This window comes from Dasypus novemcinctus, chromosome 28 (genome assembly GCF_030445035.2).
Source record: "Dasypus novemcinctus isolate mDasNov1 chromosome 28, mDasNov1.1.hap2, whole genome shotgun sequence".
In the NCBI taxonomy this organism is placed as follows: domain Eukaryota; kingdom Metazoa; phylum Chordata; class Mammalia; order Cingulata; family Dasypodidae; genus Dasypus; species Dasypus novemcinctus.
This window is the reverse complement of record NC_080700.1, coordinates 12775552-12799958: the sequence shown is the minus strand read 5'-3', so window position 1 is coordinate 12799958 and position 24407 is coordinate 12775552. Positions and strand designations below refer to the sequence as shown.

Here is a 24407-nt window from a genome sequence, read left to right as displayed (position 1 = left end):
GAAGGTCCCATGCCCTTTCTGACTACCTCATCAACCTCTCTCATATCCTGTGTGCATGCTCTGTCCTGTCCCATGGAGCCTTTTAGACTTGTTCCTGTAACCCAGTGGCATGTCATTTGGTGTCTGATGTGTGCCAAGATCGTTTTGCCACTGGCACTGTGCTTACTTCCAAGCGAAAGGGAAAGGAACGTGATTTGTGGGAGATAAGGATTCAAGGCACTAACAAAGATGATAGAGGTGAAACAAACAAAAAATTCTTATGGCAATAAAACTATTATATATTATATATTATTGTATATTATCTTCTGATGCATGTTACTTTCTGGGAAATATGATAGCTCGCCAACTGCATCTGCTAGTCAGATATTAAAACACAGTATTGGTGAATAAGTTGATTCTGTCTCCCTACATGGAGTTTAACTGTATTTGTGCACATCTCGTCTGTGGCTGTTAATGGGCCCCAGTTGGGATCTGTGGCTCTTGTCACCTCATTCTGTTGTCTCATGCCAGTGGCACATTGCCATCCATTACCAGAATTAGTCCTCGCAACCTAGGACCAGTTTTGTACCAAACATGTCCGATGTTTTGAAGCCGTTCTCTTTTGTTAGGTTAATTCATTAAAAGTTTTTGGTTTTTTAGTGCCTATATCTTTTTTCAGTCCTTTCTTCTTCTTTCTCCTGTGGTTTACTCCAGAATTCAGGTTTGGTTTTCTTTGGTTTTGCCCTTCCCCCCTTTTTACATCCATTTTAGTTTCCTAGCTGCTGAAACAAATACCACACAGTGGATTGACTTGTGGTTTTGAAGCTAGGAGAACTCTAAAACCAAGGCATCAGCAAGGTGATGCTTTCTCCCAGAAGACTGTGGTATTTTGGGACTGACTGCTGTCACTCCTTGGTCCTTGCCTGTCACATCACATGGCAATGCACATGGCAGAGGCTTCTTTCTCTTGAAGTTCTTTTGACTTTCAGCTTCTGGCTGCTCCCTGACACTTCTTTTCCTTTGTCCAATCTCCTTTCCTTATAAGAACTTCAGCCATGTTGGGTTAAAGCCCACCCTCCTTCAGCGTGGACACCTTAATGAACATCATCTTCAAAGGTCCTATTGACAAATGGGTTCACACCCATAGGACCAGGGGTTGGGACCTGAACCGGCCTTTTGTGAGGACATGATGCAATTCCTAACTACCTCACATTGGCAGTTGTTTCCAAAGAAAGCTCTCCAGAAGCCAATATTGAGGTATCCCTGGGTAACTCAGATCAGGACAAAGTTTTTATTCAGATAATTGAGAATGCAGCACCCCAGAAAGAAAGAAAACAGGCTCCATGTATCTATTGGCCTAGCATTATTTACAGAATCTCTGGAGAATATTTTCAGGAAAAAGTATTTTAATGCTGTGGCCATTTGAAGATTTTGTGGACTCCAGAAAATCCTGTCCTTAGGGCTAATCCATTCCCATGTGTGTAAACCTATTGTAGATGAGGACTTTTGATTAAATTACTTCAGTTAAGGGCCTTTGATTAGATTGCATAGCCCAGGGAAGGTCTTGATCCTGTTACTGGAGTTTTTTTTTTTTTTTTAAATAAAACAGAGGACTGAAATGCCACAGACACAGAAAAAGCTGCAGAAACAGGAAATGCCCAGAAGCTGAGAGGGAAGGCTCCAGGAACCAGAAGCTGAGGGAAAACACTCTGCACAGAATCTGAAAGCAACAAGGCCCAGAGGTGAGGGGAGAGAGGAGCAGTCTCCACTATTGTACCTGATCACCCACAGGGCCAACTCAGGGAGAAAGCATCCCCTGATGAAGCCTTGAATTGGACAGTTTCACAACCTATCATTTTAAGCTTTTAAGCTAATAAATCCCCATTGTAAAAGCCAACTCATTTCTGATATATTGCCTTGGTAGCCTTTAGCAACCTAACACAAATGGTCAAAAGATTCTCTACCAGCAAAAGCACCCATTTAAGTGTCCTAGACTGCTCAAGCAAATACTATGATATGGGTTACCTTAAACAATAGGAATTTAAAAGAAGGTCCAAATCAAGGTCATGCTTTCTTCCCTAAGACTGTGGTGTTCTGGGCTGGCTGCCGGCAATCCTTGCTCCTTATTTATTTCATGGCAAGACACATGGCAGCATCTCCTGGTCTCTCCCTTCTCTTCCAGGTTTCACTGATGTTGAGCTTCTGCTCCATCTGTGGTTTTCTTTGTCTGAATTTCATTCTTTAGTGAATACATTTTGGGGCACTGCTGCACTGCATGGATTATAGTTTACATTGTAGTTTACACTCTCCCCCAGTACATTCAGTGGGTTATGGCAGGATATATAATGTCCAGCATCTGTCCCAGCAATATCATTTAGGACAACACCAAGTTCCAAAAATGCCCCCACATCTCTCTTCTTCCCTTTCCCTGCCCTCAGCAACTACCATGGCCACTTTCTCCAGATCAATGATACAGTTTCTTCCATTACTAGTGATAATAATTCCATAGTAGAATACCAGTAAGTTCACCCTAATCCATATTTTATTCCTCCATCCTCTGAACCCTGGGTTGGTGATGTCCACTCCAATTCTACATTGAGGGGGGCTTAGATCCCACATGACTAATGGATGTGATTCTCCCTCTTGGTGTTGTAGGCACTCTTGGTTCCCTGGTGTGGTGATTGACCATCTTCACCTCCCTGTTAGCTGATCTGTGCAAGTTAAACTGGAGAGTAGGAGCTGCAACCCTGCTGAGACTCAGGGCCCAGTTGGCACATGGCCAGTCAAGAGATTGAATTCTCCTGGGGATACACGAACCCCAGCACCAACTAGGAAAAGTGACAGATGAGGCATGTGTAGAAAGTTCACATCTGAGTCCAACTCCATCACAGTCAGGAACACAAATTCCAAAGTAGGGCCCACTGACCAGGCACTAAACTCCAGAGCCAACCACCATGATCATAGAACCAGTGTATCTCTGTAGCTCTCAGGAGCACCAGTACCTGGGGTTGTATCTACTTTGGCTGTCTCTGGGATCCTGCTGAAGCATGCATAAGCACAACCCCTCTGATGACCTTCCAAGTCTTTTTTGAAGACTTAGCCATATATACTCATTTGTCTTTACCATTTCCCCCTTTTATTCAAGGTCTTTTTCTAGTTGCATCACCAGTTAGTGATTTGTTGTAATCCCTTGGGGCCGGGGAGGCTTATCCCTGGGAGTCATGTCCCATAGTGGGGGGAAGGTAATGCGTGTACATGCTGAGTTTGGCTTATAAAGTGGCCACATTTGAGCAACATGGAGGCTCTCAGGAGGTAACTCTTAGGCACCCTGCAGCTATAGGCCTACTTTAGATTTCAGGCACACAGGCTCATAAGCATAGTCATCAGTATCAGGAGCTCATCATTGGAGCCTTCTTCACTGGTCTTTGCCTTGCACTTGAGGGATTGTTGCTGTTCTATTGGGGAATATGACAGAGCTCCCCCAGTTAGGAACTCATCACTCCCTCTGTTGTCAGTTGTAACTGTAATTACTATGAAAAATACCCAACATATATTTGGACATTTTTATGTACCCTATATACATGCCCTGGAGAGCTCTCTCCCAACCATTTGTCCCCCATCAATGGCACCCTACACCAGCATTCCACCCTGCCATAGTTGCACCCCTCTGTGGTCCAAAATGTCTTCAAAAATGAAGCTTAATATATTGCCAAATTCAATTAATAGGAAAATGAAATAGTAGTGATAGATTTAAAGATTAGAAATAGAATACATACTAATTTAGAAAAACTAAAAGTAAAAATTAATTGGGGTATTAAAAATGAAAAATATCATAAAACTTTGTTTTTCACATTTTGTCTTTAATCACTGTAATAGGTATTGCCCTGTACGTACAGTGGGAAGGCAGTTTCTTTCATTTATTCCTCAGGGTCTACACCCTTTTTTTTTCCTAATTTTTTCTCTCTCTATTTTTTAAATGTTACATTCAAAAAATGTAAGAGGTCCCCACATACTCCTTGTCTCCCTTACCCCACTCCTCCTACATCAACAACTTCTTTCATCATAGTGGGACATTCATTGCATTTGGTGAATACATTTTGGAGCACTGCTGCACCACATGGGATAATGGTTTACTTATAGAAAGTTTTAGATCACAGTAAAGTAACATATACAAATAAGAGACTCCCATATATCCAACATCAAACCTTTTTCCCCTTTCCCCAGGAATGATGTTTTTACATGTTCATGTTATATTTACTGCAGCTGATATACAGCTATTGAAACAGCTGTCAAACATGGTCCCATTTTGGTTTACATTATGGTTTATATTTTAGACTGTACAATTGTCTAAACATTATGGTTTACATTTTAGCCTATAGAGTTTTATAAATTTTTGGTGTAATTTAACATGTCCTATATCCATAATTTCACAATCTTGTGAAACATTTCCATTGCCCCCCAGTCACACTGCTTCCATCCATTCTTTTCCTCTCTCCCTCTTCCCTCAAGTCCCACAGTTACAATCAATCTTCATTGCTTGAAGGACCAGATTTACAGATACTTGCATCAATGCTGAGGGCTTGACATACTAGAATGTTCTTTCCCATTGGGAGCCACCAATTCTCTCAAGAGACACAATTCCCTCTGTTTCAGAACATCAGGTCTCCCCAAAGCTCTTTGTGCTCCAGGCAACTGAAAACACTTCTGTGAGCTAAAAATGCAAATTAGAAGGCTTAGAGTTCATTTCTGTCAGGCCAGTGAACAGTGATATCCATAGGTGAGTAAAAATACCCATCCTCAAGGTTCTCCTAAACCCTTACGTTTTGTAGGAAGTCTTCTTTCATTAAAAGGACTTTAGAGGAAGCAGATGTGGCTCAAGCAGTTGGGCACCCACCTACCACTTGGGAGGTCCTGGGTTTGGTTCCCAGGGCCTCCCAAAGAAGACAAACAAGACAGTGACCTGACATGAAGGGCTAGCATGGCAAGCTGATGCAACAAGATAACACAATGAGACAACAAGGAAACACTACAAGAGACACAATGTGTCTTGAGACAGATGTGGCTCAAGTGGTTGGACACCTTCCTCCCATATGGGAGGTCCCGTGTTCCATTCCCAGTGCCTCCTAAAAAAAAAAAAGATAAGCAGACACAGAGAGCATACAGTGAGTACAGACAATGAAAGGGTGAGAAATAAATAAATAATAAAATCTAAAAAACACACTTTAAGTTCACACCCTTTAAAATTCCAGTATTTCAAAACATCTGTTTAGAAATGACTAGGCTTTGTCTCGAATCCTCTATGTTATTCTTTTTCCAAACTCAATGTGCAATTCTTAAAGGCAATAACCACTCCATTTCCCTTTCTCTAGATATGTCTAACAATAGAAAAGGCATCATTGACTAGTGGTGGAAATTTGATAAAGCAAAACAAAATATTGTAATCTAAGAATATGTTTCTGTTTGGTGTGACTTTAATGGGCTTATTTATTACCTTTAAGTTGAAAACATCTCATCTACAAAAATACATTTAATTTCCTTAGCTGCCTAACAAATGCAAGATCTTTTGAAATCTTGCCCAGTTCAAACCCTGCTTATTAAAAGTGAGCACTAAAAGGTTAATGGCCTAATTTAAAGTAAATGAAAATAACAATTTTGAAGTTAATTTATTGCAGTCACTTTCAGATGAAGGCATCTCCTACAGATGCTTTGCTTTTCTTGGTAATTGAGACTGGAGAAAGAGTAATTTATAAAAATGTCTATAACCCAAACTTTATATATTTTCTTATTGTATTACCAATATGATGTAATGGATCCAAAGGCATTATGAATAAAATATTGTGAATTGTTTGAAAAAATGAAAGGCACCTATAGTGAAAAAGCTGGTTTCAAATGAATAAAGAAATATTTAGAAGTCACTCACCCTTGAAATGACCAGTAGTTCAATGTCACAGGTCCTTTGAGAATGACCTGGGGTTCAAAACAATAAAAACAATGATGGAGGAACAGGGTAGAAATCAATTAAATCACCTCCCAATCAACTGCTAAACTGGAGAATTTAATCACAATAGATAAGGGATTATCTCTTCCAAGGGATCGCTCCATTAAAATATAGATGGTATCTCAACACTTGAACAATTTTTCAAATTCTCTCCAAAGTAAACATTTCCAAATGAGGTTAAAAGACTGCTTCGAAAACCACCCAAAGTTGATGGTCATCGCCACATTTGCTGAGTGTGGTGGTGAGCTGGAGGGCCACCTGTATTACGACCAACTCCAGGAGCTCACTGAGCCCCCCACAGACTCGGTGACGGGAGCTGAGTCATGTCTCCCAAGGCACGTTCAAGTCCTGGTCCCCGGTTCTGTGGGTGGGAGTTATTGGGAAGGATCTCAAAGATCTAATTAAGATGAGACCAGACTGAGGCAGAAGGGCCTTCTTTCTAGAGGACTGGAGACCTCACAAGGAGAGGATTGGACAGATGGACCCCTGTGCAGAAGTGGAGACCACAGGAGACAGACAGCCATGTGATGAGCAGAGGCTGAGGCACCAGCAAGACACCATGCTGCAGGGCATGGCTGTACTCCCTTGATTTGATGTCTAGCCTCCAAACCCTGAGACAATGAATTCCTTCTGCCTGTGGTATGTGTCATGGCAGACCAGCCAGACACAGACACAGACTAGGTTAGGATCCCCTGCTGTAAAGGTGGGGGAATGTAGACTCCAATAGATGACATGACTTGCACTGGACCTTGGAGCTAGAAAGCAAAGGAGCCAGAATTTCACCCAACCATGGTGAATGCCAAAGTCCATGCTTTCCCCATGACCTCAGCTGCTTTTCACTTGTGAAGTGACAGCAGAAAATGCTGGACATCAGGACCATCCATCCTTCCTAGGGATCTTTGTCCTCAAGTGAACAAAATTCCATTATTTGCAGTTCAGACCATTGGGGAGAAAGTGCATTGCGGTATCTGGAGTTCAATTGTGCCAAAATGTAACTTTCCTTATATTTCCTCTTGAGGAAAGTAAAAGGCAAGGGTTGTTTTGTGTACACTAGAGATAATATCAGGCAGTAGTGGCTTCTGTGACTATTATGAAAATAACTCCACTCCCTCCCAAAATACAAATGTGGAGCCCATGAACAAAAACACCCAGTCACTTAAGGTGGGAGGAAAGGTTTGATGTCATGGAGGTGCCCGCAGGGAATGAGGTACCAGCATCACTTAATCTGAAATAGTCTCATGTAAAAACCAGCCTGCCCAATGCCCCCACGTCTTAAAGGTTCCGCCAGGCCCTGACGGAGGCCCCTTAGGGAAGCTGCTCGATGTTCATCGTCCCCACCGTAAGGCTGGATGGAAGCATCACTGCAGTTTCCAGGTGTCAGCACAACGGGGACTTAAGGCCCCAGGCTCCCCCCTCTCTGTGAAAGGGGCCCCTGGGCCCTTGGAGCCTGGGGCAACCTCAGGCTGGAGAAATGTGCCCAAAACCGGGGGCCTTGATGCTGGGAATGTCATTCTTCCTGTAGAAGTCAGCCGTCACGTGTTTGGCGCGGCCATGGTCGCGGTTCAGTGGCTCGACAGGCTGGTAGATGCATTTCCCGTAGGTGGAAGACGTCAGCACCCCAACAGGCTGTTCGTGCTCCTGTGGGAGATCATGGAGACACTCCTGTCAGCATGGGTCTGCCGCAGCAGGTGCCTGAATCCCACCAAGGGGTGCCAGGTGGGCACGCACCCACACCCTGCCATGGTGCACCAGGTGGGTGCCTGCACACCTGCATGCTGCCACATTGCCCTAGATGGGTGCCTGCACACCTGCACCCTGCCTAGGTGCACCAGGTGGGTGCCTGCACACCTGCACCCTGCCTAGGTGCACCAAGGTACACCTGCATCCCCTCCCTGGTCCCTCACAGGCTACTCCAAAGCCTGAGGGTGCCTCTACCATGTGAGCCTCTGTGCCCTCTGCTCAGAACCTGCCAGTGTCCTCAAGTTCCTCCAGGCTCTATGGCCTGGGCCCTGCTTCCCTCTGACCACACCTTCATGACCTCCATCCCTCTTCCTTCTCTCCCAGCTGCCTCCTGCCTGCCTTTCTTCCTGCACTCGCCCTCTTTCTTGCCCCAAACACACAGGGCTCCTTCCAGCTTCCAGACCTTCATACTCTCTGTTTCCTCTCCCTGGAAACTTGGCCCCTTCTCCCTTCAGTCCCCTTCCCATCAGGTCTTAGTTCAAGAGTCACTCTTCCCAGACTGCCCCCAGCTCAGCCAAAGCAGACCCCCTGCCCTCACCACCTCCCCACTCCCCCTCACCCATTTAACATTTCACCCTACACTGCTTTATTTTCTGCATACCATTGACCACTGCCTGCAATTAGGTTCACTGTGCATTTGCCTTTTATTTTTCTGTCTCATGGGAATGTAAACCCTCAGAGGGCAGGGACTTTTGTCTTGTGGCCTTTATGCCCAGTAAGCTTATAGCAGATGATCAAAAGGTATCTGCTGACTACATGGATATAAGTAATGCCAGGCATGCTTTTCTCATGAGAGAAAAATATAGAATGAATGAACGTGAACAAAAATGATACACCTCATAGTACCTCCAGCAGTTTCCCATCAGAATAAAAATTATTGTGAAAAATGACATGGTGGCATTCTTAAGCAGCAGCAGCAACAGGCAAAAACCCAATGATTCCCACCAGAAGCTTGTGTATTATAATTTCTGTCAAATGTATTAAATAAAAGCTGTCTACTCAGCAACTGGCCTACATTAAAAGCAGTGTCCTCAGATCAGACTTTGTGAGGCTAATGCTGCAGTGTGGAAATGCAGCAGGAGGGCCTACTGCAACAGGCAGTTAGGCCTGTTGAGACCTAATGCCAGGAAGCAATTTCCTGGGAAAGAGTAGTAAAAATCATCCTCAATAAATGGAGGTGCTCTCATTAGGTGGGTTGGGAAAGCATGGAAAGTTGTTCAGGCTACTTCAAGTTTAATAATTAGCTTTTCCCCTTTCTGGTGACAATGAAGCAGTGTGATACGTTCTGATAAAGAATATACATTTTTGCAATGTTAAATGTGGTCTGTGCTGCGTCTTATTACATAATCCTACACTCTTACAAAAGAGTGGTCAACTTTATATTAGGTATTATTTTACAGAAGTCTCCTCTGTTCCTGAAGGAGTCAGTGATGGAGAGCAGCTTTCCCAGAGTCTTGCCCTTCTTCTAATGATAGACCTTTGCCTGTAAAGAGGTGCTAGAACCTTCACAGATGAACTTAGGTGGAGTGGCTGAAACCTTAGCAAAGGGTCCTTATCATGGAATTCTAATGTCAGGGCAGCCAACTTATTATTCACCACATGGTCTTACCCCTCCCTCAGCCCCAGTTTAGTAAAATACACCCTCCACTCCCCCCCAGTCCACAGCAACTCAAGCAGAAAAATCTAGTAGCGGTCCTGGGTTCCTCTTGCCTGCAGCTCACACCAGGTCCATCAGCACACCGGCCAGCCAACTTCTCCCCCTGGAGTTCTATCCTCACCAGCTCTGCCTGGACTGCTCTTCCTGTTTAGACTCAAGGCTGCCCCATGGGCTACTCTGCACCTACAGCCAGATATTTTCTTCTTTATTTTCTTTTAAAAGTTACATTAAAAAATATGAGGTACCCATATACCCCCAACCCACCCACCCCAACCCTCCCACATCAACAACCTTTTCCATCATTGGGTGGACTGGGGGAGAATGAGAACAATGATTTTTAAAATGAATCAGCTCCAGCACTTCCCGGCTGGACCACCCTCAGAGTTGCCCACTGCTCCCAGAACAAAGCTCCTTCCTTCAGTCACTGAGTCCCCCTCATGGCCAGGCAAGCCTTACCTCTCCACTGCCCCCATATGGCAAGTGCTGTTGCACCTTGGTGCTTCCACGCAATCCCTTCTATCTGACCAGGGGAACCCCAAGCTACCCTTCATGAAGCCAGCTCCCTCATCCTTGAGTCCTCAGGGCCCATGCCACCTCCTCTGAGAAGCCCACCTGCCCTGTGCTCCTCCCCAGGTGACCTGTTGCAGTCCTTGGCTATCTCTCCCCATGAGCATTGCTGTCCTGTTGCCACTCAATGTGGCTGACTACATGAAAACCCCTTTCTCAGAAAACTGAGGGGAGGCCAAGCAGGGATTTGTTCCATGTGCGGTGGTGATGCTGGCTGGGTAACTCGCCTGGGTGGAGTCCTGCTTGTGCAGGATCATCCCTGGGAGTCCAGGGTCCTGAGAAGAACTGAGACAGCCAGAATTCAGAGATAAGCAAAGACTTTTTTTACCCATGGAAAAGAATCTCTTAGCTTTGCTCTCATTTATTGCTTGATTATATAGAACCAAACAACTAAATCATAACAATTAACACAAAAGGAACATGATAAAAGAGAAGCTATAAGAATAGCTTAGTCATAGCTTCTGGGTACAGTGTGACTCAGGAGAGCTGCCAGATTCCCTGAGTTATGAAAAGCAAACTGGACACAGTATTACAATACTTACACACATCCATATGTTAATCTGATTATAGCTGGTGGATTTCCCGTCTTAACATTACCTCCTCGTTAATGTGAAGTCCGAGGCTTTTTGCGTGTTCTCTGTCATCTCGGTGCAATTTCTGATTATAATCTAGATTCTTCTTAAAAACTCAGTCATCCCCAGGTATTGGTCCTTTTGAGGGCTAAAGAGACCCACTGGTTCTATGGTCATGAAAGATGGGGTTCACGGCCATGCCAGTTGGCCCTTCTTTGGAGCTGGTGTTTCTGCGTGATGGAGCTGGACTCAGATGGGATCTCTTTTCACAAGCCTTTCATGCTACTTTACTGGAATTGTAGTTGGTGCTGGGGCTTAAGATATATCTAGGGGATTTGAATCTCTGGACTGACAATATGATAGCCAGGTCCTGACCTCAACAGACTTCAACTCCTACACTCTGATTTATTGGACTTACTCCACTCAGCTAACATGGAGGGGACAATTGCCAGATGTTGTATGTCCTCCCATGGCCCACTGGATGGAACGTGGGAAAGTGTGGGCTATGGTGTGGAACACGGGACATGGGGTGCACCGATGCCCAGAGATGCACTCACCAGATGCAATGGATGTGACTTGATGATGGGGGAGAGTGTTATTGGGGGGGGAGTGGTGGGGGGGGCAGTGGGGGCGAATGGGGACCTCATATTTTTTTAATGTAATATCTTTTTAAAAAATGAATAAATTGAGTAGAATATGAAAAAAAAATGCAGTCATAGAGGGAAACAATACCTGTCTTGGAATAAAAAGAGAAAGTCACACATTTATTTGAAGCTGAGTCTTCAAAGCCTGATGAAACACAGATGCTAACCTGTACCTGATGGAGTGCAGGGGCATAGAGTTTCCAGGCTGCAGCAAGTATTTGGGGGGTTGGGGGGTCTCCCCTTAGAATGGAACTGGCTGTGTCCCAGAGCAGGGAGCTGAGGTCCAGCCTAGGAAGGGCAGGTGCCCCCGGAGCCAAGGGGCCTGGAATGGGGCACAGTCCTCTTTTCTTCTCCGCTCATTTTAGCTCCCTCAATTTTTTCCTTTTCCATTTCTTCTCCACTCCTATCTTTTTCTTATTTGTCTTCTTTTTCTTATTTGTGCTCTGCCCCTTGCTTTTGTTTTAGGCCTGCCTAGCATCCATTCATTTATTCATTCAATCATTCACTCATTCATCCTGCAAATATTTACTAAGTACTCTCTGTGTGCTATGCCAAAAATGGTGCAGGGCCCATAACTTGCCCCATCTAATGTTTCACCAAGCTAACAAATAAGATCACAAACCCCTGAATGCAACAGCTGACACTGTTCAGGGACAGCTCCCCAGCTCTCTGTCTCTGACTCCATCACTTGTGCACAAACTTAAAGTAATAAACAGTGTGCTCTGTCTCGAGGGGTATGGGCAGTGTGCTGGTTTTCTCCTTCATGTCTTCTACTGTATTTCTTAAATTTTCTTTAGTAAGCTTATACTGCTTTTGCAAAATTAACCATTCCTGAATCCTAGGAATGTGTAACAGAAAAGGAGTTACTTGTTATGTTGTCAGCCAAGAGTCAGCTGTGTACAGGCAAATCCCTCTGTAGAGACAAATATAGTTTATCATGAGCTATCATACTTGGTAATTCATATATATATGCATATATAGGGAAAGGGACTTGGCCCAGTGGTTAGGGCATCAGTCTACCACATGGGAGGTCTGCGATTCAAACCCCAGGCCTCCTTGACCCATGTGGAGCTGGCCCATGCATAGTGCTGATGCTCGCAAGGAGTGCCCTGCCACGCAGGGGTGTCCCCCGCGTAGGGGAGCCCCACGTGCAAGGAGTGCGCCCCATAAGGAGAGCCGCCCAGGGTGAAACAAAGTGCAGCCTGCCCAGGAATGGCGCCGCCCACACTTCCTGTGCCTCCGATGATGACAGAAGCAGACAAAGAAACAAGACGCAGCAAATAGACACAGAGAACAGACAACAGGGGGAGAGGGGAATTAAATAAATAAAATCTTAAAAAATATATATGCATATATAACTCATATATCCATATGTATATATACATATGTGTATGATAAATGTAAAATATTTGTACACTCACATACATCTGTTGTTTAGAAAACAATGCTGTTAAAAGAGGTATCATCTTTTAATACCTCAGTTTTTTTATCCCAGCTTGTTCTTAAAGGGAAAGTACATCTGCCTCATTATCTAATAAAAGAAGAAGAAATGCACATGCTAGCTGTTCTTTAATCCTCCCCTGGTTAGCTGTGGCTCACTCTGGCTGCATTAGATCCTCCCAGCAGTGAACTGAGACACTTGGTCTTGCTTGATTTGGGGAGTATCAGGTCTCTAACCTAATGCCAGGTTGCCCAAGCTTGCTTTTGCATTACTTTTTTCTTCCGGATAGTAACACTAGGAAGCATTTCTACCAACAACAAAGCACAAGGTAGAAGGCAGCTGTTAAGAGAATGCAGCACAGATGCAGAGTATGTTGGAAAACCCAGTAACCCCCATTCTCAGTGACTCCAGGAACTCAGACTGGGTGAAAGCAGCTTCAGTTGAGCCTCTACAAACCCTTCATACACCTTTCATCCTATGCAAGACACCTGGTCCTTCTGGGGGAGATGAGAAGATAGTAAGCCTGGCTGTCATCCACAGCCACCCTGCTAAGGGCAACAAGACAGTCCTTAGTATTATTTTTAAGTTATTGAGAATTCCAGGGTGGCCATGCTAAAGGAACTTGTCACACAGCTGCTGAAATCCTGGTGTGCCTGTGCTCTGAGTTGCTTTACAGGAAGGGGAGGACAGAAAACCTACCAGTACAGGCCCAGGGCTTCTGCTCCTGTGCCACCACTGGCCAGAATGAGCCCGCTGTACCTGAGCTTCCTCCCATCACTGCCTTCAAGCTTGTCCACTTCTGGTGTGGGCACAGGGTGCCAAGGCCCACCGTGGCCTTTGCTTCTGCTGAAAGTGTCACCTCCAGTATGGCTCATACACTCCTAGGTTAACAAGAAGCCCAAACCACGGCCAGTGATAAAGTTTTCAGTGTTTGGTACTGTGAAAACTGGATAGCTCTTTGGGGGGAAAATAAACTTGTATCTTCTCATTTCATAGTAGACAAAAGAAAATTCTGGATGTATTTTTAAAAGTAAGTGAAAAAATAACTCTAAGAACCTTCTAATCATCAAAGCAATGGGGAAAAATCACACAAAAAATATCAATCATTTTGACTATATGTATTAGTCAACCAAAGGGGTACTGATGCAAAGTACCAGAAATTTGTTGGCATTTATAAAGGGGATTTATTTGGGGGTAGAAGCTTACAGTCACAAGGTCATAAAGTGTAAGCTACTTCCCTCGCCAAAGTCTGTTGCTACATGTTGGAGCAAGATGACTGCCGGTCTCTGTGAGAGTTCAGCCTTCCTCTTCAGGCTCTGTGGTTCCAGTTTCTGGTCTCAGCTTTAGGCTGGCAGAAGGTCTGTCTCTCTCCGTGGGCCTTGTTTCTTTCTGGGCTCAGCTGCTTTGTTTTCTCCACAAGGTCAGCTGTAGACCATCAGGCTCTCTCTCTTCCTGGGGCCTCTGCTGTGTCTCTGGAGCCATCTCTAGTCATCTGTGTTCTTCTCCTGTGTGTTTACTTCAAAGGGCTCCAACTCAAAACTCCAACTGCTTCCTTTGCCATGTCTTTTTCTTGGTGAGCCCCTGTCCACCAAAGGGGTGAAGACTCAACATCCCACTGACATGGCCCATTCAAAACCTCCATCATAATTTAATAAAGTAAAAGTGAGATCTCTGAAGTTAACACAATCTAATATGCCCAGAGGAACAGACCAGTTTGCAAACATGATCCAATATCTATTTTTGGAATTCATACACAATATCAAACTGCTGCACTACATAAAATTAATGATATTTGAATAAAATAAAATAAAATAAAACTTTAAAAAAATGTAATACACCATGGAGAGATCTCATTATCTTTAACATATGTAATTTAGGAAGCTGATGGGCTGGGTGTCACCTCTAGCTGGGAGTGTTACGTCCTCTTGAAGGAAATGTTGTAGGTAAGCCCCCAGACCAGAAGGCCCTTCAGGAATCCAAGGAAGCCCAAGCACTCCACCCACTCTGCTGGGATGGTGGGAGGTCAGTTCTCCAAAGGAGGAACTTGGTCTTCTGCCAGGGAAAGTTCTGGAATCCAGACCCTCCCCTCTGAGATTCAGAGGTACTACTCAGCCCACTTGAGGCCAGCTGACAGGAAAGAAAGATAACGTGCTCCCTATCACTCTCACGCCACCCAGTAAATTAAGGACTTAGAAGGAAACTGGGCTCCTGGTCAGATCTGTGGCTTGAGTCCATAAGGACCAGCCCACAGTGGAACACATATGTGGTGGGAGAACAGCTGCTGGGTCCAGCACAGAGACCTGGCCTCCAGACACCTGGTGGAGAGGTGGGAGGCACCCTCCTCCCTCACACCTGAAACCTAGTGCCAAAGTGGAGAGGGTGGCCAGCCTGGCTGTGCTCTGGTGGGACCTGGTGGGACCTGGTGGGACAAGCCCTGCCCAGCCCAGGGATGGGTCAGCCAGCAGGGGGCAGCTCTAACAGCAGGGGAACAGGGAAAGGGAAGATCCTCAGGGAAAAGGCTGGGCTTGTGCTTCCTCTGACCCTTCTGAGCTGAGCAAGCCCCTAGGGTTCTTATTCTGGGAGGAAGATCCTAAAGGGGAAGAATGGGCTCAAGAACAGAGCATGCAATCACCCTACACTGAATGTGTGAGCAAGTGGTACTTTATTTTTTTCCCTAAGCTGGAGAAAGCCAGCATAATAGAGTATGATATGCAACATGACAGAAAAATGCCCATTTCTTCTCCTAGTCAGGTCTAAAACACTCTTTAAAGTAAGAACGATGAGCAAGCAGCAATGTCTGCCTCCCAAGCCCTGGATTAGTTACCAGGAGCCTACCATAGCTCAGAATAGCCTTCTTTAGCACTGCTGGTAGATGTTATCTGAATCTTAGACAGGTTTTTTCCTGTGGGGATTTTGCATATTCTGAACTTTCGCAGAACAAAAACAAATTCTTCTATCACAGAAAAAATAATAATATTCATCACCAGCTAGCCTCAGTTAGTAACATGACCATCTGTTTCCAACAACTAACCAAACTGAAAAATCTGCTTTTCCTTTATTTTTTTCATCAAATTTTCTTTTCTCTTTTTTTCTGCCACTACTTTATGGGTTGAAGCAGAATGTTATTAATAAAGCTGGTCTAGATTTAGGTGCTCTCACAAAACAGAGCTTCTGGGTTTATTGGTATTTTGCTATTACAATCTCTCAAGGGATTTCCTGTTTCACACATGATGCTGCTTTTAAAACACAGAGCAAAACAATCCCCATTTACCTTTCTCTCCTGATGTCTCTCTGGCCCTTTGTGTTTTGAGTATTTTTGAATTCAGTGTTTCCTGATACTGGTTTAGCCCTTGCTGTCTACCATCAGTTTTCCCTCAGGAAATAACTGAGGTGTGAACAAAGTAGAGGGCAGCACAGAAAGAGGGCTGCCGAGGTCGGTGGGGCTGGGGGTGGGAAATGGATGTGACTGCGGAGGAGACCTCGCTCCTTGGGGTGGAGCGGTGGCTGAGAAAGGGCACTTGGCAGGAGAAGCATGGGCTTTCCAACAGTGGGAAGGGGAGCCAGAGACACAACCCACAGGGCTCTTCAGGGTCTGCTGAGTGGTAAATGGCACCAAGAGCCCATTCTCCTCCACTCCTGGCCACACAGAGGAGTAACCATCCCTGCTCCTCTTCTAGGTGCTTCCATGTGACCAAGGAGTTACGTGCAACTCTTCAGTCAGAAGCATGTAAGCACTCATGGCCAGGGGCTCCTGAGCTTCACACTGAAAGGACAGCAGGCTGTGCAGTGGCCCTCCCTCCACCTGGGCTGCTGAGACTGGATGGAGTAGAGCCTCCCTGCCACACACACACACACACACACCCCTTGGCATGGGAATTCTATCTTTACATTAAGCCACTGTCTCAGTTTGCCTGGGCTGCTATGCCCCCACATTGAAGCTTCTATCATGTGCATCTCCTACAGTGACCAGATCAGGGAGGAAAGACTTTTGGCCTGTGGGCACTGACCATCACTAGCCAAAGCCAATAACAGTAATGAGCTCCACCGACCCAGGGATCACTGTGACCCACTGTATGCACACTAATGACATTCATTCTCATAAGTGCTCCATGAGGTTGGTTCCATTTGATCTGTCCTAGAACAGCAAAGTGAGATGGAGAGGCTGTGACTTGTGAAGTCCCCACAGCTAGTCAACATGGAGCTGACACTTCCACCCAGGACTCCTCAGCCTGGGCTGCTAATCACCACTGACTACTGTTAACTGTGCTCCTTGGAAATGACTTAGGAAGTAATTTGATCAGATTCAGTAGGGCCTGAAATTACCTGCAGTGAATTTTGGGGCAGTTCAGTCCTTCAGCAAACCTGTCCTACAGAACTCACTCTCTTTATGTCCATGATCCCAAGGTCAGAGGAATTGCTCCTGGAGCGCTGGAGCTGATCAGGTACCAGTGCCCATAATCCAATAACATGGCATGAACAGTGGTAGCTCACCCACAAAATGGACTTTGAAATGCCTTTTGCTATTCTTGTTGCTTTTAAGGCTCTTTTCTTTAGATTTTAATTAATATTTATTTTGGTAGCATCATTTCCTTTTGTCATACCCAAAGCCTCAGGACTTGAATTTGCCTGTGACCCCAGCTAATCGTCTGCCCTGAAATGCTTTAAACACATAAAATCCCATTTGAAGGAATGTGTTCTAAAGACACTTCCCATTTTCCAGGAGGCTGTAAGGCATTGGAGCAGGAGTCATGGAGGGCTAGGTGGAACTCTCCTGCCCTGTGGGCTCTGTCACAATCACTCAGCCGGACATCCTAGACTGGACAATAGGGAAATCAATGGGTGTGATTGTGTTCTTTAAAAACTTTATCAAAACAGGCAAGGGGCCAGATTTGGCCCACAGGCCTTAGTGTGCCCACCCTGTCCTATAGAGAGGTGTGCTTATGGCTCCTTCCTGATTTCCCTCCAAGAGACAGAGCCCGGGTCACTTCCTACCTCAGGGCCCCTCTCTGGCCCTTGTTCAGTCAGCCCTGGAAGGTGAGGCGACTTATCAGACCACCAAATTCAGGAAGGAGAAACTGTCTTCAGGCTCATTCTGCCCTTCTCCGTCTTGGGCCTGGCCCGTAGTGGGCAGGGGTTCTGCTCTGCTTTTCTACCACATTCGAGCTTTAGAAGCCACAAGCCCCACTGTGCAGTCCTCAGCGGTACATCAGTGACACCCCATTGAGGAGCAGTCTACAGTCCACCTTAGGGTGCTATGGAAAGGGACTCCTCAAAGGTACAAACGGTGTAGTGTAAGCTGTCTTTGTTATTCCAAAAATCCAGGCGAACTTTATATTCTCTCAATAAAGTGACATAGAACAACTTCATACACCAAGATCCTGGCTTTTTGGCTATTTTCTCACGAAGGCCATCAACTCACTGGCAGTATCATAGGTACTGTATACTTAAAATGTAAAGCTCACTTAATAAGTGAAACTATTTACAGTTGTTTAAAACCTATCACTCACAGGAAAAAAAAAAACATATGAGGTGTGTGTTGCAGAAGGTTGGGACCCCTTCCGTTCCACCCCACTCCTGTTTTAATGGCCAGCAGAGACAGGTACAGTGTCAAGAGACCTTCCTTCCTCCCTTCCTCCAGCCCTTCCTCATGCTCGAGGTCAGATAGAGGGGGCCTCAGATTCAAAAGACGACCCAGGGGCAGGCTGAGGGCCATGTTACTTCAACTGGAAACTCTGCTTCTGTGTGTGAAGTGAAGCTCGTGAGAGTCAGAGGTCTCCCACCAGTACTCCAGCGAGAGCTGACCTGAGCTGGGGACTTACTTGCACACCACTGATTGTGGGTGGCGAGGAGGAGAGGAAGGAGGCATTTTGTGGGGTTATTTTATACACCATTAACTTCCTTTCCAAGTGGATCTGTATTTTGTGCTATGAGTTGAACTGTGTCCCCCAAAAAGATACCTTGAAGTCCTAATCCTGGGTACCTGAGAACTTTTTGCAAAAGCATTATTGTGAATGGAATCATTTAAATTGAATGAGGCGGACTGCAGTGGGTGGGCCCTTAGTCCAGTACAGCTGGTGTCTTTAGAAGGGGGATGTGGGCACTGACAGATAAGAGGGGAGGGCGCCATGGGAAGAGAGACAGAGCAGGCCCCAGGGCGACTGAGGAGGCCCTGAAACCCACGGCTTGCTGGCCACGCGCAAGGAGCAGAGCAGCCAGGATGGACCCACCAGCAATGGCCCACGCACCTGTGGCTTCAGCCTGCAGGGCTGAGAGCCCGGTTTCTGGTGTTTTTAGCCACCCAGTTGTGGCACTTGTGACAGCAGCCTGAAGAGTGAGGTGCCCCTATTCTGGCCGTCCCATCCCACCCGGAGGGCTGAGGGATGGCCCAGGTGCCCAGCGGTCCGCCAGGCTTAGGGACCCCAACCAAGGCTCTTATCTAATCAGATGCCCCCGGGCGCCCTGGGGACTACAGAAAGAATGTTGAAAAGAAAGGAATGGGTGACCTGGACAACTCTTAACACGCTTCTCTTCCTCCCTTCCGCCCTCTCTTAGGGGCTTCGGCTGCTCAGACCCCCCGAGCTCTTCCCACCACGCACACCTTCCCAGAGCGGCGGTGCCAGACGGTGCAGACCTAATCCTGGTTCTCCTTGGTGGATGGGAAGGCGGCCCGAGGGTCCCCGGGGCCCAGGACCGCCATCGGTCTGGCTTCTTCCTCACGGCCTGGGGACCACCACGCAGACCACTCAGGGGGCCGCGGCCACAGGCTGCACAGCCTCGGCGCACCCTTTCCAGACTGTGCACCCCCGGGTAGTCTCGAGGCCCCTCCAGCTCCGGAGGGTGGGTGTCACTGTGTCTCGCAGTACTAGAAGCTCTGCTCTCCCGGGTCCAGGCGCCCTTCCCACCGACTCCGCCGAGGAGCCCCTGCCCCCTCCACCCCTGGAGCCCCATCGAGTCCTCCTCCCCGGGGAGCATTCCCTTCTTCCCCCCCACCCACTCGACCTTCCCGGTAGCCCTTTCCCAGTGTGCTGTCCTGCTCCCACCCCCAGAAGCATCCCACAGGCTGCCTGGGCCCCGCCCCCACGCCCTGCCGGGTCCTCAGACCCCTTCCACGCGGTGCAGCTGGATCTCCAGTCCCTGTTATGAGTGGCACAGTTCCCCCCCCCCGCAACCCTCCCGGCTGTGAAGCCCGCCGCAGCCCCACCCCAGTCCCTAAACCTCTCTCCCCGCTTGACCACTGCCCCAGCCCCGCCCCCAGCCCCTACCCTCGCCCCGCCCCAGCCCCAGCCCTGCCCCTCCCCAGCCCCTGGCCTCTCTCCCTTCTTGCAGCCCCGCCCCCAGCCCCTAACCTCTCTCCCCGCTTGCAGCCCCACTCCCAGGCCCACCTTCAGGCTCTAATTTCTCTCCCCGCTTGCAGCCCGCCCCAGCCACGCCCCTACCCCGCCCCAGCCCCTAACCTCGCCCCTCGCTTGTAGCCCCGCCCCGCCCCCAAAGTCTCCCCTCGCTTGCAGCCCCGCTCCAGCCCCGCCCCGGCCCCGCCCCTCCCCCGGGGCCGCCGCGCGCGCCTCCCCCGGGCCTGGCGGGAGTAGTAGCTGTGCTACTTGGGGTTCAGGCGCCGCGGTGGGACGTAGCTGAAGGCGGACAGCGCCGAGATGGGCGGCAGCCGGGGCTTGCCCCGCGGCGTGGCGGCGGTGATCTCCTCCTCGTCCTCCAGGCCGCCCTCTTCCAGCTTCTCGGCCGAGGTCCTGTCGTCCCACCCGGCCAGGGAACTCGAACGAGTCCTCCTGCGCGGCTGCCCGGCGCCGCGTACGGCGGTTGCCAGGCAACCACGGCCTCGCATTACAAAACTGGGCGGAGGGAGCAGGGCCGGGGAGCAGGGCGGGGGGCGCAGAGCGGGGGGTTGCGCAGTGCAGGGGGCGTGGGGGCGCGGGGAGCAGGGCGGAGGGTGCAGGGCGGGGACTGAGGGGCGGCCAGAGAAGCCGGACTCGGGATGGGGCCGCGCCCTCCCGTCTCCCTTCGGGTCCCTGGAGCGCCCACTTGGGACGCGAGGAGCCCCGTCTGCTGGGCAGGTGCAGCACCCCCGGCGCACCCCCGCCTGCTTGCCCTTGCCCTTGCCCTCGCGGAGGGGCCCAAGCAGGGAAGTACAGGCCGCCCGCGCGGGGCCTCTGAAACCCTCCAGGAGCCGCGGACCAGAAGTGGAAGACGCAGGAGGAATTCACCGCCATCGTGTATTAACCCAGCGTGTCCGCAGCAGCGTCGGTCAACATGCAGCGAGCCGTATTTCAGGGCCTCAGTCACCACCGGTGCGGGTGTTCAGCAGCACGAATCGAATCGAACCACGTGGAATCTGGCAAAACTGAGCTGTTCCAGAGCGCTCGCCTGTTTCTTGAGCCAAATGCTGGTTCAAGAGGTGTGTTCCGTTTGTTGAAAGTTAACTCAACTTGAAAGCCTGAGATATGTGTGTGTGTATCAATAAAATGAAAAGGGGAACAAAACAGGCTCGGGAATACTTTAACCAGGGCGGCTTTAGGAAGGTTGGCCTGAAACACAAACGATAATGAGGAGCCGGACTTGTGAAATCCGGGGGACCGTGGGTCGTTCCAGGCAGAGAGAAGAGCATCTGTGGTGGCCCTGAGGCCGAGCCCATTGATGTGCGGGCGGCGGAAAGGGAGGACGAGCTTCCAGAAGGAAAAGCCAGTAGGGACTGCAGGTGACAGGCAGGCAGGGGAGAGGCGGTCTCAGGTAATGACCAAGGAGCACCCCTCTTCGGAGGCTTCTTGCCTTCAGGTCCTTAATGCAGGCTCGTGTCGTAGGACGCCCCCTCAGTCCAGGCACCTCTCTGCTGAAGTGGCCTTGGGGGTCCAGAGGTCCCTTGGGCAGGATTTCAGACAGCACTGTGCAGTACCAGGTGTCTCTCACGTGGCCACATGATTTCTTGGAGAACCGCCCATGCTTTGATTGCCCTCCTCACCCATCTTTCTGCTCCAGTCAGAGCAGACGTGTCCCTCATGTGTTGGCCAGAGCGAGGTACCAGCCTCCCATGCTCCCATACTCCCGGGGACTCATCAACCTCAGGGACCACTTGGAGACGTTGTCCCTGGAGCTTAGAGACATAGATCCACGTCTCCTACTCATGTGGTGAAGGAGAAGAGTCTCTCATCCTTCCCCCGTGGGCAGAGGCCCTCATGAAAGCACCAGCAAATGTTTTGTTTTCTCTAGGAAAAAAAAATCTTTTATAATCTCCAGCTACCTCTCCAAACTCTCTTATCGACAGGACAGGGGGATCACTAAGGGCCACGGATTAACTTGCATAGGTGATCGGGTATCATATATGGGAATCTGGAAGTAAATGGCACCAATTATCTGGAGAATTCAGAACGAATTTGAGACAAATCATTTCGTTGTAAAAAAAATTTAATGCGCTATCTTGATGTGACACTGTAGCTTCAGTTTCAGGTGGCATTTTGTTCTGCACTTGGCTGGCAGCTCTGGGGGGCACAGTACATCTCTGTCATCACTGATGGCTCGTCTGACCTACAGTAGGTACTCAGCTAATATTGATGCTAGTACAAACTCCACTGCTGTGGCTGGGGCTTCCACTGAAAGCTGTGGCTGATATGAGGGCAGGGTTCACGAGGTTCCTTAGTCAGCCAAAGGGGTGCTGATGCAAAATAATGGGAATTGGTTGGTTTTTATGAAGGGTATTTATTTGGGGTGGGTCAGATACCAGACCATAAGCATAAGTTATTTCCCTCACCAAAGTCTATTTCCATGTGTTGGAACAAGATGACTGCTGACGGCTGTGAGGGTTCAGGCTTCCTGGGTTCCTCCCTTCCAGGGTCTTGCTTCTTTGGGTTCAAGGTTCTTTTCTTCCCAGGGCTTGCTTCTTCTTGGGGCTGTCTTCTTTTTCCTCTGTGAGATTACTTCCTGGGGCTCCACCTTAAGGCTTCAGCATCATACTACAACATCAAAAACCCTCAACTCTGTCCTTTGCCATGCCTTTTATCTGTGAGTCCCCTTGGTGGGTGGGGACTCAACACCCTAATGACATGGCCCATTCAAAGCCTGATCATAACTTAATCATGCCCAGGTACAGACCAGATTACAAACATAATCCAATGTCTATTTTTGGAATTCATAACCATATCAAACTGCTACAGAAGGTAAGTCCAGGGAGCAGGAGTGAGGGCCTGGGGGGACACTGTCAAGGTCCCATGGAGGAACTGAAGCTTGATGCTGATCAGAGCTTTCCGAGGAGTGGAGAAAATGTCTCTCAGAATTTTCCACCAGAGGATCAACTTGGAGGAGCATTTAGCTCCCACTCCCATTCCCCCTTGGCTGAGGTTTGTCCTTGGGTGGTTCATGCACACCGCTGCAGAGTGCTGTGCAGGCTCCCTTTGGGCATCCCTTCAGGCATCAGAGAAGTCCTGGGAAAGAGAATGAAAGATACAAACATCTACTGGCAACAAGTTATTTTCAAGAGCCTCACTGAGGGGGCTGAATCCCATGGGAGACCAAGAGAATGCAGGCAGGGCATCGAGAGAGAAGCAAAAGGTAAGGCAAACTTCACTAGTTTCAATTAGGAAGAGGTTTTAGTTTCTCTTTTGTTCAAAAATCTCTTCCTACATGATCCTATCAAGCATTCCAGGTGCATGAGTGGAATGTGAGGTCAAAGAACCTAATCTGATTACATTCCCCAGGTCTGCAATGTCTACTTGCAAAGTTCTATGGCAAGGGAAGGCAAAGATAAAAGAAGACTGAAAAATCCCACTCTTGAAGAAGGAAAATTAATAGTACAAGGGTGCAAACCAGGCATGGCTTAAGTGTGCAGCAGGTAAGTCTCTTTATCAAATGACATCAGTGGTATGAGATGTGTACCTTCTAGTCCCATCCAGCATCATGGCAACTGCCTCATGCTGGTGCTTAGAGCTCCACTTGGGGTCTCACTGGGCACTGCTCTGGCACAGACCAGACACGAATATGGCACCCCTATGCTGATGGCTCAGAAGAGAACAAATGCCATAGAGGGGTGGCTACCAGCTGAAGGAACTTGGGGTGCTCTGCAGGATCTTGAGAGATGCATATCCACATTGCAGCTGGAATCCAGTACCTTGGCTCCTGACAACTGGACAGAATATAAGCTTGGAGAGACTCATGGATATGATTTGTTTTCTTGAGAAAAAGAGAAACCAAACAAGATGGTATTCATGTCACCTTAGCTGTGGCTTCAGCTCATCTTGATGGCACACTAGAGATGTTTATCGTGAGTTCTCATGAACTCACGGGCTTCCTTTGAGTTCCAACCACCTAGTTTTATTATAAAACTGAGCTGTAGTAAGGGAAAGTGACTTGGTTCAGGTACCACGGTACTCCTGCTGAAAGGTGTACCAAATACCTATGGAGGGTATTTTAGTTTGCTAAAAGCTGCTGGAAGTAATACATTAGAAATGGGGTGGCTTTTACAATGGGATTTATTAGGCTTGAAGCTTACAGTTGCAAGGCTGGAAAAAATGACCAAATCAAGGCATCAGATGAAGGTTTCTCCCCAAAGCTTGGCTCCTGGCAATCCTGGACTCCTGCCACATGGAATGACAGCTCTTCCAGACTCTGCTTTCTCTTGCTGGCTCATTTTCTCCCTGAGCTCAGCTGTGGGTGATCAAGCACATGGCAGGGCATGATGGTGGCATTGGCTGGCCTCTCCCCTCTCCTCTGGACCTCCTTGCCAGTTCTGCTTTGGGCTGTTCCATCTGTGGCTTTTCTCTCACACACGTTCATTAACTTCAACTTCTGAAGGCCATTCTCTGTCTCTGAA

The 24407-nt window shown here is 47.9% G+C and overlaps 1 pseudogene; it reads right to left on the bottom strand.

Annotated features, from left to right (window-relative positions):
- Window positions 1–7435: 7435 nt before the first annotated feature.
- Window positions 7436–20435, bottom strand: LOC131276389 (cilia- and flagella-associated protein 90-like; annotated as a pseudogene).
- Window positions 20436–24407: the final 3972 nt, after the last annotated feature.